This window comes from Oncorhynchus kisutch, unplaced genomic scaffold (genome assembly GCF_002021735.2).
Source record: "Oncorhynchus kisutch isolate 150728-3 unplaced genomic scaffold, Okis_V2 scaffold1907, whole genome shotgun sequence".
NCBI classification, from domain to species: Eukaryota; Metazoa; Chordata; class Actinopteri; order Salmoniformes; family Salmonidae; genus Oncorhynchus; species Oncorhynchus kisutch.
This window is the reverse complement of record NW_022263852.1, coordinates 1-16,283: the sequence shown is the minus strand read 5'-3', so window position 1 is coordinate 16,283 and position 16,283 is coordinate 1. Positions and strand designations below refer to the sequence as shown.

Sequence of the window (16,283 nt, the reverse complement as noted above, 5' to 3'; positions counted from 1 at the left end):
TGAAGTCAACACAATGAGCGATGGAAAGGAGCAACTATCACTGCCAGGCCATCCCGAGTTCATCTGGCCAGTCAATTTTGCATTTCTGCAGGATTTTTGAGCATGTCAAATTTCTTATGGTAAATGCCCATTGAACCATATTGCAAATGCCCGTACACTTGCAATATGATTCAACAGTGAAAAAAACATCACAAAATGGACATGATGAAGTCAACACTATGAGCGATGGAAAGGAGCAACTATCACTGCCAGGCCATCCCGAGTTCATCTGGCCAGTCACTTTTGCATTTCTGCAGGATTTTTGAGCATGTCAAATTTCTTATGGTAAATGCCCATTGAACCATATTGCAAATGCCCGTACACTTGCAATATGATTCAACAGTGAAAAAACATCACAAAATGTACATGATGAAGTCAACACAATGAGTGATGGAAAGGAGCAACTATCACTGCCAGGCCATCCCGAGTTCATCTGGCCAGTCAATTTTGCATTTCTGCAGGATTTTTGAGCATGTCAAATTTCTTATGGTAAATGCCCATTGAACCATATTGCAAATGCCCGTACACTTGCAATATGATTCAACAGTGAAAAAACATCACAAAATGGACATGATGAAGTCAACACAATGAGCGATGGAAAGGAGCAACTATCACTGCCAGGCCATCCCGAGTTCATCTGGCCAGTCAATTTTGCATTTCTGCAGGATTTTTGAGCATGTCAAATTTCTTATGGTATTTGGCCCTAAAAAAAGTGACTTTTGACTTTTGACTTCCTATGAAATCATATTGCAAATGGACAAATCATATTCCTTATGCACAAGTAAAAAAAAAAATATGATAATACAATTTTACAAATGTATATTCATATAGTTCTTACACAATTGACATAAAATCGAAACAATTTCGAAAAACGGTCCAGAAAGAACTTTTTTACGAGGGTGATAAGTTTTTTAAAAAGTTCACATTTTCGACTTTTGACTTCATATGAAATCATATTGCAAATGGACAAAACATATTTCTTATGCGCATGTAAAAAAAAAAATTATGCTAATAAAATTGGACAAAAGTATGTTGATACAGTTCTTATACATGTGTAATTGACACAAAAATTGAAAGAATTTTGAAAAACGGTCCAGAAAGCACTTTTTTAAGGGGTGATAATTTTTGACAAAAAAAATCATTTTTTCAAAATTTTGCTTTTTGATGTTGACTTGATGTCCATTTCCAATATGAAAAACCACGGTGGAGCGCACTCACCCCCTGTTGGATTTTTGAAGTGTTACAACTGGCAATAGCCATATGACATTTGCCATCAACTTTGCACGAATTTACGTCCAAACCATGTGGTATACCAATTGGTATACCATGTGTATACCAATGTGTATATGGTTTGTCCGGTGCCAATGACTTGCCATTCATTTTTGTCCACTTCAGGGGGGTCTTCCCTTACAGGATAATTATGGAAGAAGTTTTGAACCACCAAGCCTCTTCCAAGAGCCGGCGGCACACAATAATTCCTGGCTTCTCAAGCATTATTGCTTAATTAATGGACTAAGTAATTTCTGATTTCATTAGGTTCTGAGAGCGATAAATGTCCCACCCAGCCAAAGTCAGCCACACCCTTTGAATTCTACTCATTAGGTTTCCGTAGTGTAGTGGTTATCACGTTCGCTTAACACGCGAAAGGTCCCCGGTTTGAGACCGGGCGGAAACATACTTTAAAAAATTGGAAAAAATTGGACAGTAAGCCTATTCACTTAGGACTCCAATTTTGGAATTCATGCTTTTCCTTCGCACTTCTCAATATTTGCTATTCAGACATACCTTTTTTAGTCGCGTAACGCACTCTGCATGTGTGGCTAACTTGGGCGCTCTGAATACATTCCTGCTACGTGTGGTCTGAGGTCCATAATGATTCAAATAGTTTACCATGCCAGGGTAAGCTGACAAGAAACACAGCCCTTATTTCAAGTGTTTTTAAATTCCCACGTGGGGAATATGAATGGTGGAAAAACGATTGGAACCATTTTCCTGTTTGACCGCTAGTTTTTAATGGGTATTATGGCTCTTTCTGTGGTACTCAATTTGGGATATTATGTGAGGTAGACTTGTGGGCATTCCTAATATTTTCCACGACTTCCTCTTTTTGTATTGTAGTTTCAGTAGTGTAGTGGTTATCACGTTCGCCTCACACGCGAAAGTCAGTCACACCCTTAGTTTTCCACACATTAGGTTTCTGTAGTGTAGTGGTTATCACATTCGCCTCACACGCGAAAGGTCCCCGGTTCGAAACCGTGCGGAAACATTTTGTAATATTCAATATTTCCCAATGCCCAGAGGCTAGCATTTGGTTTGAAACAGTTGAGTTTTGTCTAAACCTTGCAGTCTACCTAGATTATTTTCTGTCATTACAGCTGCTTGATGTGACCACTAGTTTTTAATGGGTACTATACACAATACCCCATAATGACAAAGCGATAACATATAGTTTTTATTAATGAAAAAAATATTTAAAAAAAAACTTATTTACATACGTTTTCAGACCCTTTGCTATGAGGCTGGAAATTGAGCTCAGGTCCATCCTGTTTCCATTGATCATCCTTAGATATTTCTTTAACTTGATTGGAGTCCACCTGTGGTAAATTCAAATGATTGGTCATTTCTGCAGCATTGAAGGTACCCAAGAACACAGTGGCTTCCATCACTCTTAAATGGAAGAAGTTTTGAACCACCAAGCCTCTTCCAAGAGCCGGCGGCACACAATAATTCCCGGCATCTCAAGCCTTATTGCTTAATTAATGGACTAAGTCAATTCTGATTTCATTAGGTTCTGAGAGCGATAAATGTCCCACCCAGCCAAAGTCAGTCACACCCTTTGAATTCAACTCATTAGGTTTCCGTAGTGTAGTGGTTATCACGTTTGCTTAACACGCGAAAGGTCCCCGGTTCGAGACCGGGCGGAAACATATTTTAAAAAATTGGACAGTAAGCCTATTCACTTAGGAAACGGTCCCAATTTCGGAATTCATCCTTTTCCTTCGCACTTCTCAATATTTGCTGTTCAGACATACCTTTTTTAGTCGCGTAACGCACTCTGCATGTGTGGCTAGCTTGGGCGCTCTGAATACATTCCTGCTACGTGTGGTCTGAGGTCCATAATGATTCAAATAGTTTACCATGCCAGGGTAAGCTGACAAGAAACACAGCCCTTATTTCAAGTGTTTTTAAAATCCCCCGTGGGGAATATGAATGGTGGAAAAACGATTGGAACCATTTTCCTGTTTGACCGCTAGTTTTTAATGGGTATTATGGCTCTTTCTGTGGTACTCAATTTGGGATATTATGTGAGGTAGACTTGTGGGCATTCCTAATATTTTCCACGACTTCCTCTATTTGTATTGTAGTTTCAGTAGTGTAGTGGTTATCACGTTCGCCTCACACGCGAAAGTCAGTCACACCCTTAGTTTTCCACACATTAGGTTTCCGTAGTGTAGTGGTTATCACGTTCGCCTCACACGCGAAAGGTCCCCGGTTCGAAACCGTGCGGAAACATTTTGTAATATTCAATATTTCCCAATGCCCAGAGGCTAGCATTTGGTTTGAAACAGTTGAGTTTTGTCTAAACCTTGCAGTCTACCTAGATTATTTTCTGTCATTACAGCTGCTTGATGTGACCGCTAGTTTTTAATGGGTACTATACACAATACCCCATAATGACAAAGCGATAACATATAGTTTTTATTAATGAAAAAAATATTTAAAAAAAAACGTTTTTACATACGTTTTCAGACCCTTTGCTGTGAGGATGGAAATTGAGCTCAGGTCCACCCTGTTTCCATTGATCATCCTTAGATATTTCTTTAACTTGATTGGAGTCCACCTGTGGTAAATTCAAATGATTGGTCATTTCTGCAGCATTGCAGGTACCCAAGAACACAGTGGCTTCCATCACTCTTAAATGGAAGAAGTTTTGAACCACCAAGCCTCTTCCAAGAGCCGGCGGCACACAATAATTCCCGGCTTCTCAAGCCTTATTGCTTAATTACTGGACTAAGTAATTTCTGATTTCATTAGGTTCTGAGAGCGATAAATGTCCCACCCAGCCAAAGTCAGTCACACCCTTTGAATTCCACTCATTAGGTTTCCGTAGTGTAGTGGTTATCACGTTTGCTTAACACGCGAAAGGTCCCCGGTTCGAGACCGGGCGGAAACATATTTTAAAAAATTGGACAGTAAGCCTATTCACTTAGGACTCGGTCCCAATTTCGGAATTCATGCTTTTCCTTCGCACTTCTCAATATTTGCTATTCAGACATACCTTTTTTAGTCGCGTAACGCACTCTGCAAGTGTGGCTAGCTTGGGCGCTCTGAATACATTCCTGCTACATGTGGTCTGAGGTCCATAATGATTCAAATAGTTTACCATGCCAGGGTAAGCTGACAAGAAACACAGCCCTTATTTCAAGTGTTTTTAAAATCCCCCGTGGGGAATATGAATGGTGGTTAAAACGATTGGAACCATTTTCCTGTTTGACCGCTAGTTTTTAATGGGTATTATGGCTCTTTCTGTGGTACTCAATTTGGGATATTATGTGAGGTAGACTTGTGGGCATTCCTAATATTTTCCACGGCTTCCTCTTTTTGTATTGTAGTTTCAGTAGTGTAGTGGTTATCACGTTCGCCTCACACGCGAAAGTCAGTCACACCCTTAGTTTTCCACACATTAGGTTTCCGTAGTGTAGTGGTTATCACTTTCGCCTCACACGCGAAAGGTCCCCGGTTCGAAACCGTGCGGAAACATTTTGTAATATTCAATATTTCCCAATGCCCAGAGGCTAGCATTTGGTTTGAAACAGTTGAGTTTTGTCTAAACCTTGCAGTCTACCTAGATTATTTTCTGTCATTACAGCTGCTTGATGTGACCGCTAGTTTTTAATGGGTACTATACACAATACCCCATAATGACAAAGCGATAACATATAGTTTTTATTAATGAAAAAAATATTTAAAAAAAAACGTTATTACATACGTTTTCAGACCCTTTGCTATGAGGCTGGAAATTGAGCTCAGGTCCATCCTGTTTCCATTGATCATCCTTAGATATTTCTTTAACTTGATTGGAGTCCACCTGTGGTAAATTCAAATGATTGGTCATTTCTGCAGCATTGCAGGTACCCAAGAACACAGTGGCTTCCATCACTCTTAAATGGAAGAAGTTTTGAACCACCAAGCCTCTTCCAAGAGCCGGCGGCACACAATAATTCCCGGCTTCTCAAGCCTTATTGCTTAATTAATGGACTAAGTAATTTCTGATTTCATTAGGTTCTGAGAGCGATAAATGTCCCACCCAGCCAAAGTCAGTCACACCCTTTGAATTCCACTCATTAGGTTTCCGTAGTGTAGTGGTTATCACGTTTGCTTAACACGCGAAAGGTCCCCGGTTCGAGACCGGGCGGAAACATATTTAAAAAAATTGGACAGTAAGCCTATTCACTTAGGACTCGGTCCCAATTTCGGAATTCATGCTTTTCCTTCGCACTTCTCAATATTTGCTATTCAGACATACCTTTTTTAGTCGCGTAACGCACTCTGCATGTGTGGCTAGCTTGGGCGCTCTGAATACATTCCTGCTACGTGTGGTCTGAGGTCCATAATGATTCAAATAGTTTACCATGCCAGGGTAAGCTGACAAGAAACACAGCCCTTATTTCAAGTGTTTTTAAAATCCCCCGTGGGGAATATGAATGGTGGTAAAACGATTGGAACCATTTTCCTGTTTGACCGCTAGTTTTTAATGGGTATTATGGCTCTTTCTGTGGTACTCAATTTGGGATATTATGTGAGGTAGACTTGTGGGCATTCCTAATATTTTCCACGACTTCCTCTTTTTGTATTGTAGTTTCAGTAGTGTAGTGGTTATCACGTTCGCCTCACACGCGAAAGTCAGTCACACCCTTAGTTTTCCACACATTAGGTTTCCGTAGTGTAGTGGTTATCACTTTCGCCTCACACGCGAAAGGTCCCCGGTTCGAAACCGTGCGGAAACATTTTGTAATATTCAATATTTCCCAATGCCCAGAGGCTAGCATTTGGTTTGAAACAGTTGAGTTTTGTCTAAACCTTGCAGTCTACCTAGATTATTTTCTGTCATTACAGCTGCTTGATGTGACCGCTAGTTTTTAATGGGTACTATACACAATACCCCATAATGACAAAGCGATAACATATAGTTTTTATTAATGAAAAAAATATTTAAAAAAAAACGTTATTTACATACGTTTTCAGACCCTTTGCTATGAGGCTGGAAATTGAGCTCAGGTCCATCCCTGTTTCCATTGATCATCCTTAGATATTTCTTTAACTTGATTGGAGTCCACCTGTGGTAAATTCAAATGATTGGTCATTTCTGCAGCATTGCAGGTACCCAAGAACACAGTGGCTTCCATCACTCTTAAATGGAAGAAGTTTTGAACCACCAAGCCTCTTCCAAGAGCCGGCGGCACACAATAATTCCCGGCTTCTCAAGCCTTATTGCTTAATTACTGGACTAAGTAATTTCTGATTTCATTAGGTTCTGAGAGCGATAAATGTCCCACCCAGCCAAAGTCAGTCACACCCTTTGAATTCCACTCATTAGGTTTCCGTAGTGTAGTGGTTATCACGTTTGCTTAACACGCGAAAGGTCCCCGGTTCGAGACCGGGCGGAAACATATTTAAAAAAATTGGACAGTAAGCCTATTCACTTAGGACTCGGTCCCAATTTCGGAATTCATGCTTTTCCTTCGCACTTCTCAATATTTGCTATTCAGACATACCTTTTTTAGTCGCGTAACGCACTCTGCATGTGTGGCTAGCTTGGGCGCTCTGAATACATTCCTGCTACGTGTGGTCTGAGGTCCATAATGATTCAAATAGTTTACCATGCCAGGGTAAGCTGACAAGAAACACAGCCCTTATTTCAAGTGTTTTTAAAATCCCCCGTGGGGAATATGAATGGTGGAAAAACGATTGGAACCATTTTCCTGTTTGACCGCTAGTTTTTAATGGGTATTATGGCTCTTTCTGTGGTACTCAATTTGGGATATTATGTGAGGTAGACTTGTGGGCATTCCTAATATTTTCCACGACTTCCTCTTTTTGTATTGTAGTTTCAGTAGTGTAGTGGTTATCACGTTCGCCTCACACGCGAAAGTCAGTCACACCCTTAGTTTTCCACACATTAGGTTTCCGTAGTGTAGTGGTTATCACATTCGCCTCACACGCGAAAGGTCCCCGGTTCGAAACCGTGCGGAAACATTTTGTAATATTCAATATTTCCCAATGCCCAGAGGCTAGCATTTGGTTTGAAACAGTTGAGTTTTGTCTAAACCTTGCAGTCTACCTAGATTATTTTCTGTCATTACAGCTGCTTGATGTGACCGCTAGTTTTTAATGGGTACTATACACAATACCCCATAATGACAAAGCGATAACATATAGTTTTTATTAATGAAAAAAATATTTAAAAAAAAACTTATTTACATACGTTTTCAGACCCTTTGCTATGAGGCTGGAAATTGAGCTCAGGTCCATCCTGTTTCCATTGATCATCCTTAGATATTTCTTTAACTTGATTGGAGTCCACCTGTGGTAATTCAAATGATTGGTCATTTCTGCAGCATTGAAGGTACCCAAGAACACAGTGGCTTCCATCACTCTTAAATGGAAGAAGTTTTGAACCACCAAGCCTCTTCCAAGAGCCGGCGGCACACAATAATTCCCGGCTTCTCAAGCCTTATTGCTTAATTAATGGACTAAGTAATTTCTGATTTCATTAGGTTCTGAGAGCGATAAATGTCCCACCCAGCCAAAGTCAGTCACACCCTTTGAATTCCACTCATTAGGTTTCCTGTAGTGTAGTGGTTATCACGTTTGCTTAACACGCGAAAGGTCCCCGGTTCGAGACCGGGCGGAAACATATTTTAAAAAATTGGACAGTAAGCCTATTCACTTAGGACTCGGTCCCAATTTCGGAATTCATGCTTTTCCTTCGCACTTCTCAATATTTGCTATTCAGACATACCTTTTTTAGTCGCGTAACGCACTCTGCATGTGTGGCTAGCTTGGGCGCTCTGAATACATTCCTGCTACGTGTGGTCTGAGGTCCATAATGATTCAAATAGTTTACCATGCCAGGGTAAGCTGACAAGAAACACAGCCCTTATTTCAAGTGTTTTTAAAATCCCCCGTGGGGAATATGAATGGTGGAAAAACGATTGGAACCATTTTCCTGTTTGACCGCTAGTTTTTAATGGGTATTATGGCTCTTTCTGTGGTACTCAATTTGGGATATTATGTGAGGTAGACTTGTGGGCATTCCTAATATTTTCCACGACTTCCTCTTTTTGTATTGTAGTTTCAGTAGTGTAGTGGTTATCACGTTCGCCTCACACGCGAAAGTCAGTCACACCCTTAGTTTTCCACACATTAGGTTTCCGTAGTGTAGTGGTTATCACATTCGCCTCACACGCGAAAGGTCCCCGGTTCGAAACCGTGCGGAAACATTTTGTAATATTCAATATTTCCCAATGCCCAGAGGCTAGCATTTGGTTTGAAACAGTTGAGTTTTGTCTAAACCTTGCAGTCTACCGAGATTATTTTCTGTCATTACAGCTGCTTGATGTGACCGCTAGTTTTTAATGGGTACTATACACAATACCCCATAATGACAAAGCGATAACATATAGTTTTTATTAATGAAAAAAATATTTAAAAAAAAACTTATTTACATACGTTTTCAGACCCTTTGCTATGAGGCTGGAAATTGAGCTCAGGTCCATCCTGTTTCCATTGATCATCCTTAGATATTTCTTTAACTTGATTGGAGTCCACCTGTGGTAAATTCAAATGATTGGTCATTTCTGCAGCATTGCAGGTACCCAAGAACACAGTGGCTTCCATCACTCTTAAATGGAAGAAGTTTTGAACCACCAAGCCTCTTCCAAGAGCCGGCGGCACACAATAATTCCCGGCTTCTCAAGCCTTATTGCTTAATTACTGGACTAAGTAATTTCTGATTTCATTAGGTTCTGAGAGCGATAAATGTCCCACCCAGCCAAAGTCAGTCACACCCTTTGAATTCCACTCATTAGGTTTCCGTAGTGTAGTGGTTATCACGTTTGCTTAACACGCGAAAGGTCCCCGGTTCGAGACCGGGCGGAAACATATTTAAAAAAATTGGACAGTAAGCCTATTCACTTAGGACTCGGTCCCAATTTCGGAATTCATGCTTTTCCTTCGCACTTCTCAATATTTGCTATTCAGACATACCTTTTTTAGTCGCGTAACGCACTCTGCATGTGTGGCTAGCTTGGGCGCTCTGAATACATTCCTGCTACGTGTGGTCTGAGGTCCATAATGATTCAAATAGTTTACCATGCCAGGGTAAGCTGACAAGAAACACAGCCCTTATTTCAAGTGTTTTTAAAATCCCCCGTGGGGAATATGAATGGTGGAAAAACGATTGGAACCATTTTCCTGTTTGACCGCTAGTTTTTAATGGGTATTATGGCTCTTTCTGTGGTACTCAATTTGGGATATTATGTGAGGTAGACTTGTGGGCATTCCTAATATTTTCCACGACTTCCTCTTTTTGTATTGTAGTTTCAGTAGTGTAGTGGTTATCACGTTCGCCTCACACGCGAAAGTCAGTCACACCCTTAGTTTTCCACACATTAGGTTTCCGTAGTGTAGTGGTTATCACGTTCGCCTCACACGCGAAAGGTCCCCGGTTCGAAACCGTGCGGAAACATTTTGTAATATTCAATATTTCCCAATGCCCAGAGGCTAGCATTTGGTTTGAAACAGTTGAGTTTTGTCTAAACCTTGCAGTCTACCTAGATTATTTTCTGTCATTACAGCTGCTTGATGTGACCGCTAGTTTTTAATGGGTACTATACACAATACCCCATAATGACAAAGCGATAACATATAGTTTTTATTAATGAAAAAAATATTTAAAAAAAAACGTATTTACATACGTTTTCAGACCCTTTGCTATGAGGCTGGAAATTGAGCTCAGGTCCATCCTGTTTCCATTGATCATCCTTAGATATTTCTTTAACTTGATTGGAGTCCACCTGTGGTAAATTCAAATGATTGGTCATTTCTGCAGCATTGAAGGTACCCAAGAACACAGTGGCTTCCATCACTCTTAAATGGAAGAAGTTTTGAACCACCAAGCCTCTTCCAAGAGCCGGCGGCACACAATAATTCCCGGCTTCTCAAGCCTTATTGCTTAATTAATGGACTAAGTAATTTCTGATTTCATTAGGTTCTGAGAGCGATAAATGTCCCACCCAGCCAAAGTCAGTCACACCCTTTGAATTCCTCTCATTAGGTTTCTGTAGTGTAGTGGTTATCACGTTCGCTTAACACGCGAAAGGTCCCCGGTTCGAGACCGGGCGGAAACATATTTTAAAAAATTGGACAGTAAGCCTATTCACTTAGGACTCGGTCCCAATTTCGGAATTCATGCTTTTCCTTCGCACTTCTCAATATTTGCTATTCAGACATACCTTTTTTAGTCGCGTAACGCACTCTGCATGTGTGGCTAGCTTGGGCGCTCTGAATACATTCCTGCTACGTGTGGTCTGAGGTCCATAATGATTCAAATAGTTTACCATGCCAGGGTAAGCTGACAAGAAACACAGCCCTTATTTCAAGTGTTTTTAAAATCCCCCGTGGGGAATATGAATGGTGGAAAAACGATTGGAACCATTTTCCTGTTTGACCGCTAGTTTTTAATGGGTATTATGGCTCTTTCTGTGGTACTCAATTTGGGATATTATGTGAGGTAGACTTGTGGGCATTCCTAATATTTTCCACGACTTCCTCTTTTTGTATTGTAGTTTCAGTAGTGTAGTGGTTATCACGTTCGCCTCACACGCGAAAGTCAGTCACACCCTTAGTTTTCCACACATTAGGTTTCCGTAGTGTAGTGGTTATCACGTTCGCCTCACACGCGAAAGGTCCCCGGTTCGAAACCGTGCGGAAACATTTTGTAATATTCAATATTTCCCAATGCCCAGAGGCTAGCATTTGGTTTGAAACAGTTGAGTTTTGTCTAAACCTTGCAGTCTACCTAGATTATTTTCTGTCATTACAGCTGCTTGATGTGACCGCTAGTTGTTAATGGGTACTATACACAATACCCCATAATGACAAAGCGATAACATATAGTTTTTATTAATGAAAAAAATATTTAAAAAAAAACTTATTTACATACGTTTTCAGACCCTTTGCTATGAGGCTGGAAATTGAGTTCAGGTCCATCCTGTTGCCATTGATCATCCTTAGATATTTCTTTAACTTGATTGGAGTCCACCTGTGGTAAATTCAAATGATTGGTCATTTCTGCAGCATTGAAGGTACCCAAGAACACAGTGGCTTCCATCACTCTTAAATGGAAGATGTTTTGAACCACCAAGCCTCTTCCAAGAGCCGGCGGCACACAATAATTCCCGGCTTCTCAAGCCTTATTGCTTAATTAATGGACTAAGTAATTTCTGATTTCATTATGTTCTGAGAGCGATAAATGTCCCACCCAGCCAAAGTCAGTCACACCCTTTGAATTCCACTCATTAGGTTTCCGTAGTATAGTGGTTATCAGGTTCGCTTAACACACGAAAGGTCCCCGGTTCGGGACCGGGTGGAAACATATTTTAAAAAATTGGACAGTAAGCCTATTCACTTAGGACTCGGTCCCAATTTCGGAATTCATGCTTTTCCTTCGCACTTCTCAATATTTGCTATTCAGACATACCTTTTTTAGTCGCGTAACGCACTCTGCATGTGTGGCTAGCTTGGGCGCTCTGAATACATTCCTGCTACGTGTGGTCTGAGGTCCATAATGATTCAAATAGTTTACCATGCCAGGGTAAGCTGACAAGAAACACAGCCCTTATTTCAAGTGTTTTTAAAATCCCCCGTGGGGAATATGAATGGTGGAAAAACGATTGGAACCATTTTCCTGTTTGACCGCTAGTTTTTAATGGGTATTATGGCTCTTTCTGTGGTACTCAATTTGGGATATTATGTGAGGTAGACTTGTGGGCATTCCTAATATTTTCCACGACTTCCTCTTTTTGTATTGTAGTTTCAGTAGTGTAGTGGTTATCACGTTCGCCTCACACGCGAAAGTCAGTCACACCCTTAGTTTTCCACACATTAGGTTTCCGAAGTGTAGTGGTTATCACATTCGCCTCACACGCGAAAGGTCCCTGGTTCGAAACCGTGCGGAAACATTTTGTAATATTCAATATTTCCCAATGCCCAGAGGCTAGCATTTGGTTTGAAACAGTTGAGTTTTGTCTAAACCTTGCAGTCTACCTAGATTATTTTCTGTCATTACAGCTGCTTGATGTGACCGCTAGTTTTTAATGGGTACTATACACAATACCCCATAATGACAAAGCGATAACATATAGTTTTTATTAATGAAAAAAATATTTAAAAAAAACTTATTTACATACGTTTTCAGACCCTTTGCTATGAGGCTGGAAATTGAGCTCAGGTCCATCCTGTTTCCATTGATCATCCTTAGATATTTCTTTAACTTGATTGGAGTCCACCTGTGGTAAATTCAAATGATTGGTCATTTCTGCAGCATTGAAGGTACCCAAGAACACAGTGGCTTCCATCACTCTTAAATGGAAGAAGTTTTGAACCACCAAGCCTCTTCCAAGAGCCGGCGGCACACAATAATTCCCGGCTTCTCAAGCCTTATTGCTTAATTAATGGACTAATTAATTTCTGATTTCATTAGGTTCTGAGAGCGATAAATGTCCCACCCAGCCAAAGTCAGTCACCCTTTGAATCCTCTCATTAGGTTTCTGTAGTGTAGTGGTTATCACGTTCGCTTAACACGCGAAAGGTCCCCGGTTTCGAGACCGGGCGGAAACATATTTTAAAAAAATTGACAGTAAGCCTATTCACTTAGGACTCGGTCCCAATTTCGGAATTCATGCTTTTCCTTCGCACTTCTCATATTTGCTATTCAGACATACCTTTTTTAGTCGCGTAACGCACTCTGCATGTGTGGCTAGCTTGGGCGCTCTGAATACATTCCTGCTACGTGTGGTCTGAGGTCCATAATGATTCAAATAGTTTACCATGCCAGGGTAAGCTGACAAGAAACACAGCCCTTATTTCAAGTGTTTTTAAAATCCCCCGTGGGAATATGAATGGTGGAAAAACGATTGGAACCATTTCCTGTTTGACCGCTAGTTTTTAATGGGTATTATGGCTCTTCTGTGGTACTCAATTTGGGATATTATGTGAGGTAGACTTGTGGGCATTCCTAATATTTTCCACGACTTCCTCTTTTTGTATTGTAGTTTCAGTAGTGTAGTGGTTATCACGTTCGCCTCACACGCGAAAGTCAGTCACACCCTTAGTTTTCCACACATTAGGTTTCCGTAGTGTAGTGGTTATCACGTTCGCCTCACACGCGAAAGGTCCCCGGTTCGAAACCGTGCGGAACATTTTTGTAATATTCAATATTTCCCAATGCCCAGAGGCTAGCATTTGGTTTGAAACAGTTGAGTTTTGTCTAAACCTTGCAGTCTACCGAGATTATTTTCTGTCATTACAGCTGCTTGATGTGACCGCTAGTTTTTAATGGTACTATACACAATACCCCATAATGACAAAGCGATAACATATAGTTTTTATTAATGAAAAAAATATTTTAAAAAAAACGTATTTACATACGTTTTCAGACCCTTTGCTATGAGGCTGGAAATTGAGCTCAGGTCCATCCTGTTTCCATTGATCATCCTTAGATATTTCTTTAACTTGATTGGAGTCCACCTGTGGTAAATTCAAATGATTGGTCATTTCTGCAGCATTGAAGGGTACCCAAGAACACAGTGGCTTCCATCACTCTTAAATGGAAGAAGTTTTGAACCACCAAGCCTCTTCCAAGAGCCGGCGGCACACAATAATTCCCGGCTTCTCAAGCCTTATTGCTTAATAATGGACTAAGTATTTCTGATTTCATTAGGTTCTGAGAGCGATAAATGTCCCACCCAGCCAAAGTCAGTCACACCCTTTGAATTCCTCTCATTAGGTTTCGTAGTGTAGTGGTTATCACGTTCGCTTAAACACGCGAAAGTCCCCGGTTTCGAGACCGGGCGGAAACATATTTAAAAAAATTGGACAGTAAGCCTATTCACTTAGGACTCGGTCCCAATTTCGGAATTCATGCTTTTCCTTCGCACTTCTCAATATTTGCTACTTCAGACATACCTTTTTTAGTCGCCGTAACGCACTCTGCATGTGTGGCTAGCTTGGGCGCTCTGAATACATTCCTGCTACGTGTGGTCTGAGTTCCATAATGATTCAAATAGTTTACCATGCCAGGGTAAGCTGACAAGAAACACAGCCTTATTTCAAGTGTTTTTAAAATCCCCCGTGGGAATATGAATGGTGGAAAAACGATTGGAACCATTTTCCTGTTTGACCGCTAGTTTTTAATGGGTATTATGGCTCTTTATGTGGTACTCAATTTGGGATATTATGTGAGGGTAGACTGTGAGGCATTCCTATATTTTCCCCACGACTTCCTCTTTTGTATTTGTAGTTCAGTAGTGTAGTGGTTATCACGTTCGCCTCACAGCGCGAAAGCGCAGTCACACCCTTAGTTTTCCACACATTAGGTTTCCGTAGTGTAGTGGTTATCACGTTCGCCTCACACGCGAAAGGTCCCCGGTTCGAAACCGTGGCGGAACTATTGTGTAATATCAATATTTCCCAATGCCCGAGGCTAGCATTTGTTTGAAACAGTTGAGTTTTGTCTAAACTTGCAGTCTACCGAGATTATTTTCTGTCATTACAGCTGCTTGATGTGACCGCTAGTGTTTAATGGGTACTATACACAATACCCATAATGACAAAGCGATAACATATAGTTTTATTAATGAAAAAAATATTTTAAAAAAAAATTATTTACATACGTTTTCAGACCCTTGCTATGAGGCTGGAAATTGAGCTCAGGTCCATCCTGTTTCCATTGATCATCTTAGTATTTCTTAACTTGATTGGAGTCCCCTGTGGTAAATTCAAATGATTGGTCATTTCTGCAGCATGAAGGTACCCAAGAACACAGTGGCTTCCATCACTCTTAAATGGAAGAAGTTTTGAACCACCAAGCATCTTCCAAGAGCCGGCGGCACACAATAATTCCCGGCTTCTCAAGCCTTATTGCTTAATTAATGGACTAAGTAATTCTGATTTCATTAGGTTCTGAGAGCGATAAATGTCCCACCAGCCAAAGTCAGTCACCTTTGAATTCCTCTCATTAGTTTCTGTAGTGTAGTGGTTATCATGTTCGCTTAACACGCGAAAGGTCCCGGTTCGAGACCGGGCGGAAACATATTTAAAAAAATTGGACAGTAAGCCTATTCACTTAGGACTCGGTCCCAATTTCGGATTCATGCTTTCCTTCGCACTTCTCAATATTTGCTATTCAGACATACTTTTTTTAGTGCGTAACGCACTCTGCATGTGTGGCTAGCTTGGGCGCTCTGAATACATTCCTGCTACGTGTGGTCTGAGGTCCATAATGATTCAAATAGTTTACCATGCCAGGGGTAAGCTGACAAGAAAACAGCCCTTATTTCAAGTGTTTTTAAAATCCCCCGTGGGGAATATGAATGGTGGAAAAACGATTGGAAACCATGTTTTCCTGTTTGACCGCTAGTTTTTAATGGGTATTATGGCTCTTTCTGTGGTACTCATTTGGGATATTATGTGAGGTAGACTTGTGGGCATTCCTAATATTTTCCACGACTTCGTCTTTTGTATTGTAGTTTCAGTAGGTGTGGTTATCACGTTCGCCTCACACGCGAAAGTCAGTCACACCCTTAGTTTTCCACACATTAGGTTTCCGTAGTGTGTGTTATCACGTTCGCCTCACACGCGAAAGGTCCCCGGTTCGAAACCGTGCGGAAACATTTTGTAATATTCAAGATTTTTCCCAATGCCCAGAGGCTAGCATTTGGTTTGAAACAGTTGAGTTTTGTCTAAACCTTGCAGTCTACCGAGATTTTTCTGTCATTACAGCTGCTGAGTGACCGCTAGTTGTTAATGGGTACTATACACAATACCCCATAATGAAAAGCGATAACATAAGTTTTTATGAATGAAAAATATTAAAAAAAAAACTTATAATACATACGTTTTCAGACCCCTTGGCCTATGAGGCTGGAAATGAGCTCAGGTCATCCTGTTTCCATTGATCA

At 40.7% G+C, this 16,283-nt stretch overlaps 17 non-coding genes across 17 annotated transcripts; all 17 read left to right on the top strand.

The window, feature by feature from the left end:
- Window positions 1-1,641: 1,641 nt before the first annotated feature.
- On the top strand, window positions 1,642-1,714 carry trnav-aac (transfer RNA valine (anticodon AAC)). Its single transcript has one exon. It is a non-coding gene; the product is annotated as a tRNA-Val (tRNA).
- Window positions 1,715-2,232: 518 nt separating this feature from the next.
- trnav-cac (transfer RNA valine (anticodon CAC)) lies at window positions 2,233-2,305 on the top strand. The gene has a single exon. It is a non-coding gene; the product is annotated as a tRNA-Val (tRNA).
- Window positions 2,306-2,893: 588 nt separating this feature from the next.
- trnav-aac (transfer RNA valine (anticodon AAC)) lies at window positions 2,894-2,966 on the top strand. Its single transcript has one exon. It is a non-coding gene; the product is annotated as a tRNA-Val (tRNA).
- A 513-nt stretch (window positions 2,967-3,479) lies between these two features.
- On the top strand, window positions 3,480-3,552 carry trnav-cac (transfer RNA valine (anticodon CAC)). Its single transcript has one exon. It is a non-coding gene; the product is annotated as a tRNA-Val (tRNA).
- A 588-nt stretch (window positions 3,553-4,140) lies between these two features.
- On the top strand, window positions 4,141-4,213 carry trnav-aac (transfer RNA valine (anticodon AAC)). The gene has a single exon. It is a non-coding gene; the product is annotated as a tRNA-Val (tRNA).
- Window positions 4,214-4,727: 514 nt separating this feature from the next.
- trnav-cac (transfer RNA valine (anticodon CAC)) lies at window positions 4,728-4,800 on the top strand. The gene has a single exon. It is a non-coding gene; the product is annotated as a tRNA-Val (tRNA).
- Window positions 4,801-5,388: 588 nt separating this feature from the next.
- Window positions 5,389-5,461, top strand: trnav-aac (transfer RNA valine (anticodon AAC)). Its single transcript has one exon. It is a non-coding gene; the product is annotated as a tRNA-Val (tRNA).
- A 513-nt stretch (window positions 5,462-5,974) lies between these two features.
- On the top strand, window positions 5,975-6,047 carry trnav-cac (transfer RNA valine (anticodon CAC)). The gene has a single exon. It is a non-coding gene; the product is annotated as a tRNA-Val (tRNA).
- Window positions 6,048-6,637: 590 nt separating this feature from the next.
- trnav-aac (transfer RNA valine (anticodon AAC)) lies at window positions 6,638-6,710 on the top strand. Its single transcript has one exon. It is a non-coding gene; the product is annotated as a tRNA-Val (tRNA).
- Window positions 6,711-7,223: 513 nt separating this feature from the next.
- Window positions 7,224-7,296, top strand: trnav-cac (transfer RNA valine (anticodon CAC)). The gene has a single exon. It is a non-coding gene; the product is annotated as a tRNA-Val (tRNA).
- A 1,174-nt stretch (window positions 7,297-8,470) lies between these two features.
- Window positions 8,471-8,543, top strand: trnav-cac (transfer RNA valine (anticodon CAC)). Its single transcript has one exon. It is a non-coding gene; the product is annotated as a tRNA-Val (tRNA).
- Window positions 8,544-9,131: 588 nt separating this feature from the next.
- On the top strand, window positions 9,132-9,204 carry trnav-aac (transfer RNA valine (anticodon AAC)). Its single transcript has one exon. It is a non-coding gene; the product is annotated as a tRNA-Val (tRNA).
- A 513-nt stretch (window positions 9,205-9,717) lies between these two features.
- Window positions 9,718-9,790, top strand: trnav-cac (transfer RNA valine (anticodon CAC)). The gene has a single exon. It is a non-coding gene; the product is annotated as a tRNA-Val (tRNA).
- Window positions 9,791-10,378: 588 nt separating this feature from the next.
- Window positions 10,379-10,451, top strand: trnav-aac (transfer RNA valine (anticodon AAC)). The gene has a single exon. It is a non-coding gene; the product is annotated as a tRNA-Val (tRNA).
- Window positions 10,452-10,964: 513 nt separating this feature from the next.
- Window positions 10,965-11,037, top strand: trnav-cac (transfer RNA valine (anticodon CAC)). The gene has a single exon. It is a non-coding gene; the product is annotated as a tRNA-Val (tRNA).
- A 1,831-nt stretch (window positions 11,038-12,868) lies between these two features.
- Window positions 12,869-12,942, top strand: trnav-aac (transfer RNA valine (anticodon AAC)). The gene has a single exon. It is a non-coding gene; the product is annotated as a tRNA-Val (tRNA).
- A 2,401-nt stretch (window positions 12,943-15,343) lies between these two features.
- Window positions 15,344-15,415, top strand: trnav-aac (transfer RNA valine (anticodon AAC)). The gene has a single exon. It is a non-coding gene; the product is annotated as a tRNA-Val (tRNA).
- Window positions 15,416-16,283: the final 868 nt, after the last annotated feature.